Genomic DNA, 17,813 nt, shown 5'->3' on the forward strand with positions numbered 1-17,813 from the left:
CTTCTCAGGGCCTCACCTTCTTTACTCCTTTTCATGGTTCGACGAGTTATTTCTACTTCCAAGCAGAAGAACGGCGAACGGTTTTACCGATGTCGCATTTCTCGTGAATGCCTTGATTTACGAATGCATCGGAGATTTTTGGCTCGTGGAGCTGCAGGTGGTATCGGCGATATAGTATTAAATCGGTTGATGTTGATCATGACAATTGTTTTAATGAATAAAGCTTTTACGTAAATTTAATGCAATTTATTATTGAAAGATAGTATTAATTATTTATTTGGAATAATAAATGCACGAATTATGCAAAAGCACCAACAGTGCTTTTAATATTTAAAATAAAAATTAATTACTATTTTTCAATCTATTAAATTGATCAATATTAGATTTTTGTGAGGGAGTCATGGCAGTCTTATATATTTATATTGTGAAGAAATTTTAATAAATAGTTTGAGATAAAAAATAAGCTAATATTATTTAGAATTACAACAAATAATTTAATAAAACATTCAATATTTCTTAAACGTACATATCACAAATAGACCATCACATATAATTGTTTAATGCTACTTTAATTGAATCCAAATTTTAATTAAATAATTTAAATTAATGACAATGCTTACTTAAACATATATTTATATTAATTAATTAATTAATTATATATATTTATTCTTTTCAGTGTGTAAAATAAAAACAAACAAATCATGGATATTGCATGTTTCATTTCTGTGTACGCACGCATTGATAATTTAATTTAATCGAATTTGTTTCTATCGCACGAAGGCATCGAAGTATGACAAAAATATCGACAATGCTTAATTTTTTTTATCGTGGACCATTCCGCGTGCAATAAATCCAGGATGCGGTCCGTCGCATCGAACGATAATTACCGTAGTAAATGCACTGCGCTCTGAATGCTTTCATTCATATTCGCGGCGAGATACAAACCGGTCGAAGGAACGGTTCGGTGATCGCACGGCGTCTCGGTATACCGGATGCCTTCGTGACTACGGGGCCCGACGAGACCCCGGTCCCAACGTGATTCCCAAACGAGACCGCATCGCTGCGCCGTGAGTACGAAACCGCGAAGCGGACACGTCCCGCTCTCGCGCCGCCATCCGCGATTTATGGTGGTTCGTGCGAATTTATGTGCGCCCAGGAAGACGTGTATGGCTCCCGCGTCCCCACCCACGGCGTGTAACCGTGTGGGACTGAACCTGGCAAACCTGACCGACGTTCCCGTCCGGTTCGACCAGCGATCCATCATCGTAAAAAGCTCCTTACCTCTCCTCGCATCTGGTCGGATTTACACTGTTGCAAGTTGCGGGTGCGTGCAGGTCGTCGATGATGATCGACCGACTGATCGTATCGGAGAGAGAATTGTAAAGAAGGTTCTGCCTTGTTCTCTCTTGCATGTGAAACTGATAACAAAATCTTGTTCTTTAATGAATATATGTATTTCAACAGACTCTATCAGAATTTTAATTTTTAATCTTGACTAACAATAACATACGAGTTAAGTAACTATAATTTCGAAAAAAAAAAACGATTGAATGGAAAGTTAATTAGAAGTGTTAGTTTAAAACTAGATTGACTTGCATGAAAAAAATTATTAAAAATATAACGCATCATGTAAATCGGCTTCTGGTTAAGAATTTGTCGTATTCATAAATAAATAGTATTTTTACACACATGCATTGATATTTTGTTGTATCTATATTTGCTGCTTTGTTTTAAAAAGAAATATAAGCATAGATTTAAGCAAATTTGTGCTTGTTATAATTCCTAAATAATCCAATATAAATTTCAAATGAAGTTAAGTAACTTTTAAGATATATAGGGAGAATTAATCGGATGGAAGTATATAATTTTGCAATGGAACAAGACTTGCGGCGTGAAGGCCGATAAAGAAAAGAATGATCGTCATCGAATTGGCCTCTGTACGTATTTCTCAGAAAATAACATCAATTGGATACTAATGGCGAGTAGCGTGGTTTTTATGGTGGCGATAATTTAGTCCAGGTCAAAGGTTACAACGTAGAGACCCCTTCTCCTTCCTTCTCTCTCTCTCTCTCTCTCTCTCTCTCTCTCTCTCTTGCAGTAGCAATGATGCCGCCGGAACGTTGTTCAAGAATATACGGAGTGCGAAATATATTTAGGTATCCTCTCACAGGTGGTGTGTTCGTGTATCGATTATTTATTTGCCCGGAGGGCTCTTCCCTCCTTCCTTCATGACCAACATTCAGCAGCAATTTATATCTATCATAACGTTACCGACGAAGACAGAATTCGCGTAATATCAAATTAAGCGGCCTCATAAATTAATTAATTTTTGGACACCGCCATTTTATAACTTCTTTTTATATAATAATATAAAATGATCAAATACACTAAAAAAAAAAATTCGATAGATTATCAAAATCGAGGTTCTCGAATAACAAAACATTATAGACATCTTTCTGTTATATTTAAAAAATAATTTTTACTTGTTTTAGTTAATAATAATCAACTTAAATAAAGTATTATAAAAATGTGATATATATTTAATTTAATTTTAGCATTTTAATTAATTTTGATAATAAATAAAGCTTTATAATTGAGATTAGTGAATGTCTAGTTCGTGAATGTCGAGTATATAAATAAAAATTGTCATTTAATGAGATATTAATAGTATTATTATCAATATACAGACACCACGAAAATAAAAATAATGATTCTTGATGTAAATGGTGTCTTTTCTCACGGTATCGCATTAAAATTCATAAAAATGAGGACGGCCCCACGAAATGTTCCGGAAGTGAGATATATCCGGCGAATTATCTCGGTATCTTGAAATTCACGTCACGCCGTTCCATTATAAATGTTTAATTAAAGTTGATCATGATAACCGTTCTTCCTTCTTGCGTCGGAGTTGATTTTCGTGAGACTGCGTTTCTTAAAATCATTTAATTGATTCCATATTTTTGACTTAATGTACATTATTCAGATCTCTCGCACATACGAAAGTCTTTTATGATAAATATACATTCTTTTTAGGTCGTGGAAAAGTTTGTGAAGGTTTTACGGTAAACTTTCCCAGGCAAATAGTATTAATGCATTTATTTGTTTTCGTGTGTTATCTAAAGAAATACCTTTCTTCTTTTTATCTCTATTTCTCGAAAAAACGTATTACGAAACGCCACGTTCTATTTCTCACAGTTTGTAACAGTTTTCTATAGCTATAAAAAGAAAAAAAACGGTCTAAACTAAAATAAAATTATTTTATAATTTAAAATTTTCAAATAACTTATTTAAAGAAATATTTTAATAAACAATGCATACAAATCTTGAAACAAGTAAATAAGATACGGAAATCCACAAATTCCTTTCTATACAAAAATATGAATAGCTTGACTTCGATCGCTGAGAATTTGATTAATATAGGGAGCAAGAATGTGTGCACAAGAATGAATTGGCCCCCGAGGATAGGACGGATTGCATCCGCGGTTTGTAAATCATTAAAATGTTTGATATACTGTATAATGATAACTTATCGAGAGCCAAGAAGTGAATGTATCAATGAGGCTAAAAGAATCAATAAAAGATATATTTTGTATTATATATAGATGGTGCAAAAGCACATGTATCTGTTTGCAATATTAAAAATCTTGGAACATTACATAAAACATTCTGACTTAAATATTATTGATTTTACGATTTTTGGAGTGATATCAATATTTTTATCTTTGCACTGTATTCTTAATAAATAACAGAGATAACTGCACTCAATGTGGTTTAGTGCTTGTCGGTAGTTCCATGGGTACTTAAATCTTTACTATACTTATCTATATATTGAAAATATTTTACATTTTCAATTAATGTTGAGAAATTTCTACTTAACAAAAATTGCAACTTTCAGACAAATTATAATATATTGGATACAGTTTCTTACTTGATATTAGGTCCAATAATATCTATTTTCTGTGAATTATTATATCTATTAATTATATTCCACAATATTGTATATTCCTGTGAACTTTAGACTTGGATATCTTACTTTTACAGAGCTGTTTAAAATGAATAATGATTTAGAATATTTTACATAATGCTTTTACAAAACAGTTTCATTTTTAGCACCTCTGTATACTGTATAGATATATCTTACAAGTACAAATTTCTCGTATACGAGACTCTACTTTCGCATTCTAATTCGAAGAAACGAGCTTTTCCTGTAACTCTCTTGTAACCGGAAAGAGGCAAACTCGCGAACACGAGTACGGTAAGAAAACGGGAGGTCGGCATGGCGCAAGTCCTCGGTTGCATATCCGCAGCGGCGTGCAGGAATTCGCGGGCAGAGACGAGAAGGTCAGGCCTCGAGGGCAGCCCGGAAGTACGATATATCCTCGAGGCTGTCTCGAAACCTCGCCCTGCCGCCCCTCTCTTTTCCTTACTCTCGTCTTACTTTGCAGATTCACGTCGAGTTTCTCCCGATATCGGGGCTTGTGTGCGAACTCTTCCGCACTTGCGGACGTGACGCAGCTCGTGAAACGACGCTCAATTTGATTCAGGGTGGCCGACGCGTTCATTCGTACGTACGTACGTACGCACCTCCTAACGGTACGCGCCGTGGCGGCATGGCATCGTGAGTCGAGGTAATTGGGTCCCGGTGCATGCACTTTCGGTCCGTCTCCGGTTCCTCTCTTTCTTCGCCAACTGGATCATCGGAGGACCTCGGGGGATTCGAGAGTACGCGCGAAACGATTTATTCGGCGTTACTTGCCGATGTCGCCGGAAATGTTTTATGTGCGATAATGTATCTGTCGTCTCTTTCTGTTTTTCTTTTCCTTGTTTTTTTTTTCTTACGTTTCATGTGCAACGCGGCGGATGCGAGAAACGAGATCAAGCGGAAATTCGCAGATTATCGTAACGGATATCACTGAATTTTATGAGCTTCCGTATCACTCTCGAAAAATCGACGAATGGCAAAAGATGTAAAAAATATATGTATACATTTTAATTTTGAGATAATTGTAATAAAAAATAATTATTTACAATTGTGTTAATATTTATAGATAATTTAATCATACTAGTTTTGCAAGTAACGTAAATGCAAGTTTGTAATTTATAAAAGCTAAGTATATATTATTTTTAAAATAAAAGGTGGCTTGATTACAAGTGTGACAATCTCTAAATGTAATTAGAATATTATTCATTTACAAATAAATATAGTGATAAATAAATATAGTGACAAGTCTGAAACTACGTGAATTCATAGAAAACATTTGCACGCCTATGCGATGTGCATCTCCTGTGTTTTCTATCAGGTGCATCCGGGTGAAGGAAAAATCTCGGGACAATACCGCTGCTTCCCGGAAGGTACACTGTGCCCGTAAGCATCACATTAGAAAAATTGGCGGACACTGTTGTGACCGGTCATTCCACCTTTAGGAATGCATGTCTCGCAAATTGTCGGACTACCGTTCCGCCGTCTAAAGGAGTGGATATGTCGTGAGAGTCTCTAATTTCTCCAGTCGAATCTCTCAAACTATTGGAATACCCAGTAAAGACTAGAGAAATGTCGATATTGTGTGCAGAATTTAACCGTATTTTTTCGTTCATCGTAACGTATATTTCATATTTCGATAATTTAGTACAGTATTCTGAGTATGAATGGAATAATAACGCGTTGCTTGTAATGTTCTTACTACTTAAGTGTGTAATAAACTAGTTTATCTTTAAAGATCCAATAAACGTTGCTCGTGTTTTTTGATCTTTTTAATTACTAATTTTTGCTTAGCAATCTCGAGCTAGATTTTATATATTTTAATTCGATTTTTGATTTCTTACTTAAAAAGTCTAATAGAATCAGATAAGAAAAAGTTCTATCTATGATTGAAACATGTTTTTAAGTTCGCAAATTTTAGATTACATAACTAAAATATTTGATAGATTTCTATATTTCTGTTTCGTTTTATCATCTACGCTTAGATATCATTTCTAATCAATTTCTATCTGCATTTCTATCTCGACTATTCGCATCGCATCCACAAAGCATTTGCACATCTATTTTTAAATTCAAGCATTTAAACGTTTTTCACGATTTTCTCTTCGTGAAATTTCATTTGGAAAGGAAAATCTACACAAAAAGAACGATTTTGCTGAAGTATCTAATCTGAAAATATACAGATTTGAAAATAACTTTTATTGGATCATCAAAGTAATTATGTAGGAAACTCAAGCATAATATATATCTAATGTTGCAAATAGTTCTAACATTTTAACAATTAGTTCATAGTATCTACGTAATTATTTTGATAATCCAACAAAATTATTTTCAGATCTGTATTCAGTTACATTTTCAGACTTACTTTAGCAAAATTGTACTATGATAATAATTTTAAAAAAGTGTCTTACTTCTTTTATCTTAAAAAAAATTATATGTAATAGGTAATCTTTGTGTACAAGTGACATAAATTACTTTTAAGTCTTAATTACGTTTAATTACTTTTAGTATAAGATTCTTCGGGCATTTTCGTTTTGACTAAATTAAATGCTATTATTATAATACTTTCGCTAAATCATCCCAGATGTAATAAATTAATGATAGATCGTAGCATTAGTGTGTTGTAAAGACACAACGATACTTAAGGATCGAATTCAACGATGCACTTTGAATGCCAGCCTCATTACTTGGCCGCTGCCGGCGACTTTTATACGTATGTGATCGCGAGACATGCATCTTCCGGACTCTGAGCTAATAGACCGTCAGCAAGCAATTCCTGTTCGATTTCGTTGCCAATCAACAAGCGTTCAGTTATATCGACTGGTCGGGTTGTCGACGATGTTCGGCGTCATGCTAGCCGGACACCGCCGATCGTAAATCGAAGGGAGGACACGAGTGTCGCACCGAACCGGAGTCCTCCTCGTCAGCCAATCAACGGGACGAGGCAGCCGCCGATAAGCGATAAATCACGCTGGTTTCGTTCCGACGACCGTTTCGCGCTGGAACCACGCGTGTTCCTTGAGTGTTCCCCGCAATTAGTGTCAGGCCTCTTTCCTGATCGATCGTTCTCTCGCGGATTCTTCATCGCGAGACGTGGTCCCCTCCTTCATTTCAGGGAGACGAAGACGCGTTGGTATCCTGGTCCACGCCAACGCCACTTTCATGACAACTCTGTTCCCCGAAGCCGATTTTCTCGATCGAGACACCTGCAGAAAATGAGAGGCGTTCTGCACGAGCAACTTGTATAACGGTGCATAATCGTAGTGTGGAAAATCGTAGGGATATATATAAGAAAATTAATCTTTTGAATAATGATGAAGGAAAAATATATACGTGTATAATAGACCCGTAATTATTTCGATACTTTATTTAATCACGATGATGCGCATATCAGACAAGAAATAAAATGCATTTATAAAATGTTAAATGTATTTATAAAAGCAAAATGCATTTTATTTTTATTACCTAATGTTTTTATTGTTTAATATTAAAATTATAAAAAAAACCGTACTGCGAAATAAAGAGAATGATTACACAGATAATAAGATCGACAAGATTTCTTAGAGTCATTACATCGTTATATTAGCCCTCATGTATTTATTTTATTAGTAGTTTAGCCGCGAGTGATTTAATAATGTCATTAATATAATGTTCCATGATTTTCTAATTTTATTATTTTCTCGTTATTTTATTCAGCGTTCGTAGATTAGATTTATCCGTATAAGGTCATGGCGCGAAATCGAGACGGATCGATTGCGCCGAATGAATAGGGGCGAGTGGTTAAGAAATCGATGTATTCTAGAAACGGCAATCTCGCGTCGTACAAAACTCCAGTCTGTCTAATTCCATATCTGGCTATATGAAAAGAGAATATATCTCCGATGTGATGTATACATCATGATTTACTCAATATGTTCCGCCCGTTACGATCCATCCGTCATGATCTACCGCACATCGTTCTGATGGAATTAAAAACCGCGTGGACCACTAGAGAATCGCGGCCGCGATCGCGCGTACAGATCTGTCTCTAATAAAATATCGTCGAACTCGCGATAGATCGTTTTATTAATCCGATGGCAGTAAATTTCACAAGCAAAATTAAGTCATCGTTAGATGAATTGTAACGACTGTATATGTCTTATTAGCGTAATAAATCTCGCATCGAGATCGATATTTTTTAGGGTGAAATTTCGTTCAAATGAGAAAATTTACGTACGTTTTATGAGCTCATAAAAATTTCTTTAACAAAATGTAAGATCGGAGATGATCCGAATATATATATATATATATTTTTTTTGAATATATATATATATTTTGATATTAACGATAATAGAGAGTAATATTTTTCTACACAAAATTGCTTTTAAATAATTTAGCTACTATTTGAAAATTGAATAATGATAATAACTTCATATAGGAAGCAGCAATTCTACCGTAATAGAGATGTATCCTATTTTAAAAATATATTATCGATAATCCATTTTATTTCATTACGTAAGCCAACGATGAAATAATGAAATATTTAAAAGTGGTGATATATGTACAAAGCTATAAAACGTGAATACGAGGGAGACTTTAATGCCGTTTCTGTCGCGGTAAATTCTCCAGTTTAGCCGCGAGGTTCATGACTAACGCGCACGTTGATAGGTTGTCAGTTACATTGGATCGAAACGAAACTATAATTGCAAAGATGCCGAATGATGCAGCATGGCGGACTTATTATCCAGAAAAATAATTAATACGTTCATTTGTCGGCGCTCGCCCATTCGCCGATGCGCTTCACAAGAATTTGCGCGTTTCCGTTTCTCATTAAGGAACACCATCTCATGCTGAAGAACCTGTATCAACTCGAAAAAGTCAAGTGTAGCAGAAGCATGTACGGATTCTATAAAATTTTGCATTTTTTTTATCGTGACTACAAGTCACGTATTTCACGTCTGATATTTCTGTTTGTATTATAAGGGGAACTCCGGCAAATACGCCATGCTGGGATTTACGCTGCAGAAATCAGAAAAAATAGAAAGAATGGGGGTAATTTTCCAATTATTCTGTTACATGTCTTTATGTTAAATTAGTATTGTGTTATGATTTCAGTTTCTTAGTGTCAATATTAATGAAATTATTTTGAGTTGAATCGATTTGTCACTGTAATAAGTAGAGTCATCATAAATTATAATTCGCATAAAATGATTACTGTGGGCGCGTAAAAAACTTAGTGGTTAATTCGTGATACGTACGTGTAAAGAAATAGTAAAGTATGTTGTATAGCAAAATACAAATATTTTCGTATTCTTTGTTTAATTTGTTGTCTTGTATATCCCACCTGTTTGGGATATACGGCATTTTTAGCGGATTTATGCTCAAAGAATTTAAAGTGCGCAGATTGAATTCAGTGCACTAAATGCAATAAACGCATTACATGAAATATGTACCACATGTTATAACACTTGTAATATATGTAGGAAGATTGTAATTATTATTTATTATACATATTTATCGTTTTTATTCCTTAATAAAACTTTATAAACGCATCTTATAAATTATTGTGTCATTTTATGTTTTATTTACATGCATTGTTTGTAAATTTTTCAAAAGTTGTATATACCCCCTTCCCCCTATGAGTAGTCATATATCCCACCCCTATAGGATATGCGGCAAAAATGCAAGGGTTTAAAAAAGTTTATTTTTTAATACGAAAAATAAATATTTCGGATTTCTAATATCTTTTTATGTTAGTAGACAGTACAAAGTTTTTACTGATATAGTTCGATTACTTTAAACACAGTAAATAATACTTAATAAGTTTTTGATAGGTTCGGCATATATCCCAGAGTTACCCTATATATATACATAGCCTTCAGTATTCTATTGCACGATATAAATTAACTTTCTAGGAACCAAACTGCCATGAAATATTCAAACAAATATTCTTTAAATATACTCTATGTTAATAATTATTATAGAGTATCAAAAAATTTGGCTACAATATTTTGAATTTATCAAATTATTGATAATATATATTTACAAAATTTATTAGCATTCAAATAGGCACCCTTAACTTTTGATGTAAGCTTTAAAACATTTTAGGAATGCATCAATGATGGCTGTGCATATTTCCATGAATAAATTCGTATACATACGTAACGTGCACTATATTATTGACTTTCAGTTCTTGCAGTAAATAATGGAACGCATAGCCATAGTTTATGACTTGCAATATAATTTTTAATGTAAAAGATAAATTGTTTAATAACTATGCAACAAGTCAAAATTTTAAAATATATCTCGAAACACATTGTATGAATTATAATTTCGATAACCATAAGAACAGGCCTCTTTCTACCGCCCTCGGCCATGTACAAGCAGAATACTTGACCATGCAGTGCCGGATGATAGCTCGCGCTGTTTCTCTTTCTTTGCCGCCGTTTCTCGTCCCTCTTCGTCTCTTCAGCTCGTTTTCTTTTCACCATGGCGTACAACTTCACGCGTAACCAATAAAAGCGGCGGTTTCGGTAATGAGCGGTTGCATCTGCGCCCGCTCTCGCTCCGGACGTATTTACGCCCTTGGAGAGCTCCCGCACCGACGCTGATGCCGATATAGCATCGTGGGTTGAATAATTTCCGCCAATCGGAAGTGAAATTCGTTGCCAGCGCATAAACGTTCTCCGAGGCGTGGTTATATCGTGCGCGTAATCGTCCCAGTTTGCATGGTGAATATATTTGTTTCGTAGCCTTGGATCACGATCGACTCCGTTTAACTAATTGGAGACCGGCGTTTCGACAAAAATAATATGGAATTGAATATTTAAATTGCTGCAATTAACAACTTATCAATTCTTTTAAATCTATTCTCAATTCTTCATATGGAAAAAAGCGTATACATACACACACACACACACACACACACACACACACACACACGCACGCGCGCGCGCGTGTGTGTGTGTGTGTGTGTGTGTGTTACGCCAATTATCAAGATATTGTGCATATAAAAATAATTTTCTATATTTCTAATAAAATTTTATTAAAGTTATGTAGGTTTCTTGATCCTTGTTTTAAATATAATGAATATGTAATTAATTACAACATTCATAGTATAAATTAATTAAAGAGACAAGTTACATTTTTATAAGAACAGCCAAAGAGTTTAATATATTCAACTTTTTAGATTGAATGTAACTTTTTTTGGAGATTAGTATTTTTTTCTTTTTAAATTTTGTTTTTATTGTTTTCAAGATTGATGAAAATACGAAACATCAGGAAGAACGGAATGTCACGAGCATCAACGGAATATCACCGACCTATGTATTACAGGCAGGTGTGTAATTCGATCTTCCCGGATTACCGAGGAGGCTATGCAACTTGAAGAATGTTGATCGAAGGATCGTCCACCTCCGCAAAGCTGATATCGAATGCACTGCGGCTGTTTCCGAAGAATCTTGTGCTTCTTAAATTACCATACAAGACTGCCCTAAATCATATTCCGTGTGATTCTTATATTATGAAATGCAGATGAAAGGATGGCATTCTCGTAAGAAATTTAAATGCAACACAGCGTGATCCAATCTCAATATGTTCTACGTCAATGAGCGAGAAATCTATTTCTTGAGATACAATCAGATTAATATCACGTTATTGAATCATCTATCAACGGAGGACAGGCTTGAGAACTTGTGCGTATCTAGAGTAATTAGACGATATGTATGCCCGCTTGAATGCTATGTAGATACATATATCATAGATTTGTTCATTTATTATTATTATGTAATATTTTTTATTAAGTAACTAGTGAATTTAAAATGTTTGTAAAACTTTGATAATGTTGTAATTGTGTTGCTATTATACTATAATTACAATAAATTACAACTTCTACATTGCAAATAAATGGTTATATAATTACAAGAAAATATATATGAAATTAAAATAACTAATCATGAGATCGCAGTAGCTCTCCTTAAAAACTTTTCTTGATCATTTCATTGAATATTATCAGTTGCGTGATCTTTCATAATATCGTAATATTAACACGCTGATTTCTCACATAAAAGTTCGATGCTCAGAAAAGATTCAGCGAAAGGTCAGGATGCGACCTCAAAGCGATTTCTGTAGTACGATCGATCGGTGTGTATAATTGAAGGGTTCAAGTCAATAACATGCTAAATTGCATGGAGCAAATTTGGGAAGTATAAATCATTGATCGACACACATACATTCTTCCTCCCTTTTGCTCTACTCAGCTTTACAGGTTTTTTCTTCACATAATAATACTATTTTTATAAGAAAGATAAGAATATTTTTTTGTTTTATTTTTTGTTTCCATTAAATTTTAGCTATAGATATGGCAGTATTATATCTATTTCCGAGAATAAAAGAGTTTATTTCGAGTAATTTTCGTACAGCTTGCAGGGTATCATTGATCCAAGTTCTTGAATTCGTGATTGACCGTTACAAGGTCTCGGTGAGCACAGGTTACGCCCTTACAAGTATGTAACACGAACGCACCCGCCGGCATCCGATCCCGTGAAAGAGAGAGCCGCACTACGGTTACATCTTGCGTTGCATGCGAAGAACGGATAGTTTCTCGAGCGACCGTAACTCGCAAGAGCTCATTCATGCATACCCAGCCACTGCCTGTTTTGCATGCACATCAATGGGCTGCGCGCTTTCGACCGATTTTCTGCTGGCAATTCTCCCGCAGTCTATATTCTCGGAATATAGCTTCAGGATTATTTCAGAATCAAAATCCTTATCTAATTCCTTGTCATCTCTCGTTACCAATTGCATGTAATTGTTATTCGTGCAATTAAATACATGATTCTAAAAGTTTTTTATTTAACAGAATGTTATTATGTTGAGTATTTATTCCACGATATATTGCAGTTAAATTTGTACGATAAAAGTACTTTGTCATATATATAGAACAGATTATTGTATTTATATTAGTTTTTATATTTACGTACCTTAATTAGTTTATGTCATTTTATGTATCCCTATAATTACGATGCAATTATGGTTTTTTGTAACGTAGAGTAAGTAGAGCAATGAGAATTTATTGAAGACTTTGCACAACGGAAATTTAATTGCCGTGATTAATTGCCTATATTTTATTTAATTTTCCAGGATTACACAGACTGTTTTACATTCGGTTCTTTATTTAAAAGATTTTCCGATTTTTAATTAATTTTATTTTGTTTTTCGATTCTCATTCGTTGGACTATTGACTACACGATCCTTAAGTCGCTTACCTGCTTAAGGAAACTTGCACATGCTTCGTTCTTTTTCTCTTTCAATTAATGTCCACTCATTCTCAATTAATTTGTGCTGTCTGTATTGATTATTACATACCACTTGTCGCTCCAAGAATCATCCTTAGTTAATACTTGATTTAACGAGTACTTAATAAAAACGTTTAATTTATAATACCTGCACATCGTATATTTTTTTATGTAGAAAGTTTAACTAAATTGACAACTCAAAAATTTAAAAAACATGTATTTTAAAACAATTATACTTTGATTTTAATATTGCCATTAAAAAATATTTGATGATTACAATCATTAACGCAGTATTAATTCTAATTACATGAATTGTCATAAACAGATACGTAGAACATTTTTCTATGATTGAAAAGAAATTCAGTGAAATTACCTAAGTTTCAATTCCCAAGTTATAAAAGCCGTTTAAGAGCAGACTAGAGTTGCCGATGCCTCTTACAGTTGGATAATGCGACAATTCCGCTCGTCGGCTCTTAGCGCGTACTCCCAGCGGGTATTCCTTCGACGAATCGCGAAATCGCAATATCGCGAGACCGAGACTGGGACCTGACGAGCGAGATAATTCATCCCTGAAAAGGTTAATCGCAGCAGGACTCGAGCTTCTTTCGCTTCCGGCGAACAGCTTGCAAGAGGAAGAAAAAGAGGGCGAAAAAGGCGAAACATGAGAGAAGGTGGAGAGATGAAGGAAGAGAAGAAGATAGTCCGAACTTTTCGGTATTTCGCTCACGCACGCATGCACGCGAGCGTGCACGCACGCACGCACTCGGTCGCACGCAATAAAAACGCTCCGTAAAACCCGCGTTCTACGAAGGAATCGTCCCAGTCGATATCTTCAATGAAAGACGTTCCCGTTCGCGTATAATCATTTGCATATAATCATTATTTATACATCAAACGTATTGACAGATCTGTGTTGCATCGTAAACGGTCCAAAAATTCATGTGAAGGTAGCACGAAAAACGAAGATGTTCGTTCCCAAAGAAGATATAAAGAACTGACAGCAAATTTGAATGAGGATGAGAATAAAAAGTTTGAATCACGTAAGAATTATATCATTTTTCTTATTATGTGCAAACATATAATTGATGATGATGCGTCACAAAAAAAGAAAGAGAACAAAGGAAAAAGAAGTTGCAAAGAGAGACGCTTTAATAATGATTAATAAGACAGTAGCTTAAGCGTTCTATTGCAATTTAATTTTCTGTACGCGGCTCGTATTAGGAAGCTTATCAGAATACTATGCATATACATTTTGAATAATATTGCATGTTTCATATACAGGAGAAACTTTCGATCGACTTTGTAAAAGAAGTTTGATACTACCGGAGTATTAAACAATTTACTGTGATAAAAATACTAATTAAAAATTAATTTATTATTATTACTATCACGGTAATGTGATAAGGTAACGAAATTGCCAGTATCTTGGCGAATTATCTAAGATGAAATGGTTCAGTTTACTTCGGAATTCTGCCAGTTAATCGCGCACAGAATTCCTTGATAATAAATACTAAGAAATTGCGAGGGCTAAATTAGAGCTCATCGCAATTTAATTCCCTATCTGTCACAGCTGGGAAGATTATCGAGTAGTTTTGTTCTTAAGCATCGCCGGTGAAAACGCCGGTGAAAAATATGTAGCAACTGAAACCGTTATAATTTCAACGAACTCGATCATTTTGGTGTCGTTGATATCCGAAAATGATCCTTATGTCGTTTGGTACTTGAATAGGCGTTTTCATATGATGACCGCGAAATAAGTTATACTGTGTCCTTAGTTCTTGCAACATTATATTACTTAAATTATGGTAATTTGCGATAAAGAACAAGTTATTTCGCTCTGTACGCTGAGATTGTCGATCATCAACGTCAAAGAATCCTCTCGCATAAATGTAGCATAAATACTTCAACAACGATGAAATATGAGACGGTTACGAGAAAGTAACCGTCATTTTCTTTTTTAATACGAAAACATTGAGATTCATTTTATGAATTTTTGAAGTGAACATAAATAAAACTATGCACACGACGATAGGTGACAAAATTTGCCGTAATCTTTATTTATCAAAGAAGCGGGACTATTCGATAACGTTCCTTAATTGAGCATTTGCTAGTTCGTCAGTCCCTCGACGTTACGCAGGAAAATCTTGTTGCGCGATACGGCTTTAAGGTTGCGGCGAGCGTTCTCGGTAGTCGCTCACCTGTTGTAATACCCATCCAGCCGCAGGTGGGCCGTGGGTGGGAGTGCTCCAGGTAAGAGGCTACAGTTTGATAAAAAGGAAGATACCCTTCCTCTCTCGTAGCATTGCTCTTCTTCAGAAAGAGAGGAAAAAAGGTGAGAGACAGAGCGGGAGAAAGAGAGAGAGAAAGAGATAGACCGAGGAGGGGAGGGGGAGGGAGAGATGAGGCCTCACTTTTACTTGCGAGGGAAGAGGAAGAGACCGAAGGGAGTCCACCAGGTTGCCAGGCTGGCTGGCACGCTACGTGAGCGGCATGCACGCACATCGTCCCTTCTTTTCTCTCCGTTCCAGCATCTTCCCTTCACGCCATTCGCATCGTATTCTTCTTCTTTCTCTACCACTTCTGCCCTCGACTTTTTCTCCTTCGTTTGCTGAAGTCCAACCACTCCCGCATTGCTACAGCGATCAAGCTTTTTTTTATTAATTCATACTACGATAGTTTCGACGGTTGCCTGAAAGATAAAAGTAATTGATACTCAGTTGAACTATTAATTTTCGTAACAATTTTCGCAATGCGTTGTGCAATTCGCACTACTTGATGTATTAAGATGATGTTATCATAACTAATTGTCAAAAATGTTACTGTATTAATAAATTAGATAAGTAAATCATTTTCATGGTTGTTCTAAATTTGACATGTGTGATAATATCACAAAATTAGAAATATTCAATAGAATGGAGAACGTGTAACTATCAAGATTAATTGGTTTGATTTACTGACTAGACATCCGTGACAGCAATTGGGTTTCCGTAATAAAAAATTTCTCTTGCAGCTATATTGCTACGATCTGACGGACCGATAATCGAGACTCAGATATCGGCGTCCGCACGTCATTCGGCGGATATGATCGTTCAATGTTTAGTCTTCTCTCGTGGTAGATAGGTAATAATTTAAAGCTAATGCAACGTGTGCATCCACGCGCGCTATAATGAAAAGTCAATCATCTATTCGCGGAGGTGTAATCCAGTCCATCCACGAAGACTTGTTTGTGCACATTTCAGTCAAAAATCTGCTGTTAATAAGAACTTGATTAAAGTCGATACACCTAGGGATATCCTGTCGATCCGGAAATCCTCTGAGGTAAAGTAAAAAGGCGTTTGGAATGCGCGCGTGTATGTGCAACCCCTGATGCATGCAGCTATTAATAAACTACCTCTGTTATAAAATTGCTGATGATATACTCACTACCGCGACAGGCGGTGCTTGTAGTCGGTCAAGGTACCACCGAACTTATAAACGGCGGCAATCTATAATCATAAATGATATCTACGAACGAGAGCGCGTGTGTTGTCTGCTCGCGTGCGTCGAAATAAATTGCTCGTGCGCGTTGCACCTGTGCACCTACGCCCCAGCGCGATACCTTAAACATGCTCCTTGGCGCAAATACCAAGTACTTGTCGAACAAAGTATATAAATCGAAATGAAATATAGAATTTCCTCTCTTATCTACATATCTCCTGAACGGATTTTTTTCGAAGACGGAGATTTTCCTTTCTAACAAGCACACACGATTGCCACTGATATTTCTAAACGTATGATACCAATCGCGGAATTGATTTCCGATAACTAATAGAAATATGTAAAGCCATACCACTGGTTTCAATCGGTAAAAAGAAGATATATTGATACACGGTACCAATATATTTATGCAAAAATGTGTTTACTCGAACGTACTATTTTTTGATTGTTAATTAGAATTCTAAATCTAGAATCAAGAGTTTTTTAATTCGTTTTCCATCTGTTTGCTTATAAAAATTTAAGCTATTTTACTTTAAATTTCGTGTAATATTAGATACATAAGTTTATTTATTTTTTATGGAAATACTGCTTCTCTTATTTTCTTCTATTTCTGAAACTATGAAACTGTTTATTCTTGATTAAGAATGTACGCGTTATTATTGTTAAAAATAATGAAAAATATTGTCTCGCTCGATAATGCGGAGATATAAGAAATACAGTAAAAGTTGCTACTTAGCACACTGATGTTTCAAGTGCGTCTCAATGCGTATGAAATAAATCACAGGTATGACTTGATAAATCCTTTCACAAGTATCAGAATGTATGCAAATCATTCGAACTCCCGAGCTTCCGCTATAAATATACCTATGTACGTTAAATCACTATCGCTTCGTCACGCAGACGAATCGAAATGACAACGTTGTACCTTGACAGCCTTCGGATATCTAGGCATCTTATAAATCGCGTGCAAATCATTACTTTAACATACAACTTGTTCATCATTTATGACACGCAATAGCGACTACCTCTGTTAGATAAGTGATGCTACCTTAATCATGAAATTAGATAGTAATTAAATAGTT

Source organism: Acromyrmex echinatior, chromosome 5 (assembly GCF_024713525.1).
Source record: "Acromyrmex echinatior isolate Ae372 chromosome 5, ASM2471352v2, whole genome shotgun sequence".
NCBI classification, from domain to species: domain Eukaryota; kingdom Metazoa; phylum Arthropoda; class Insecta; order Hymenoptera; family Formicidae; genus Acromyrmex; species Acromyrmex echinatior.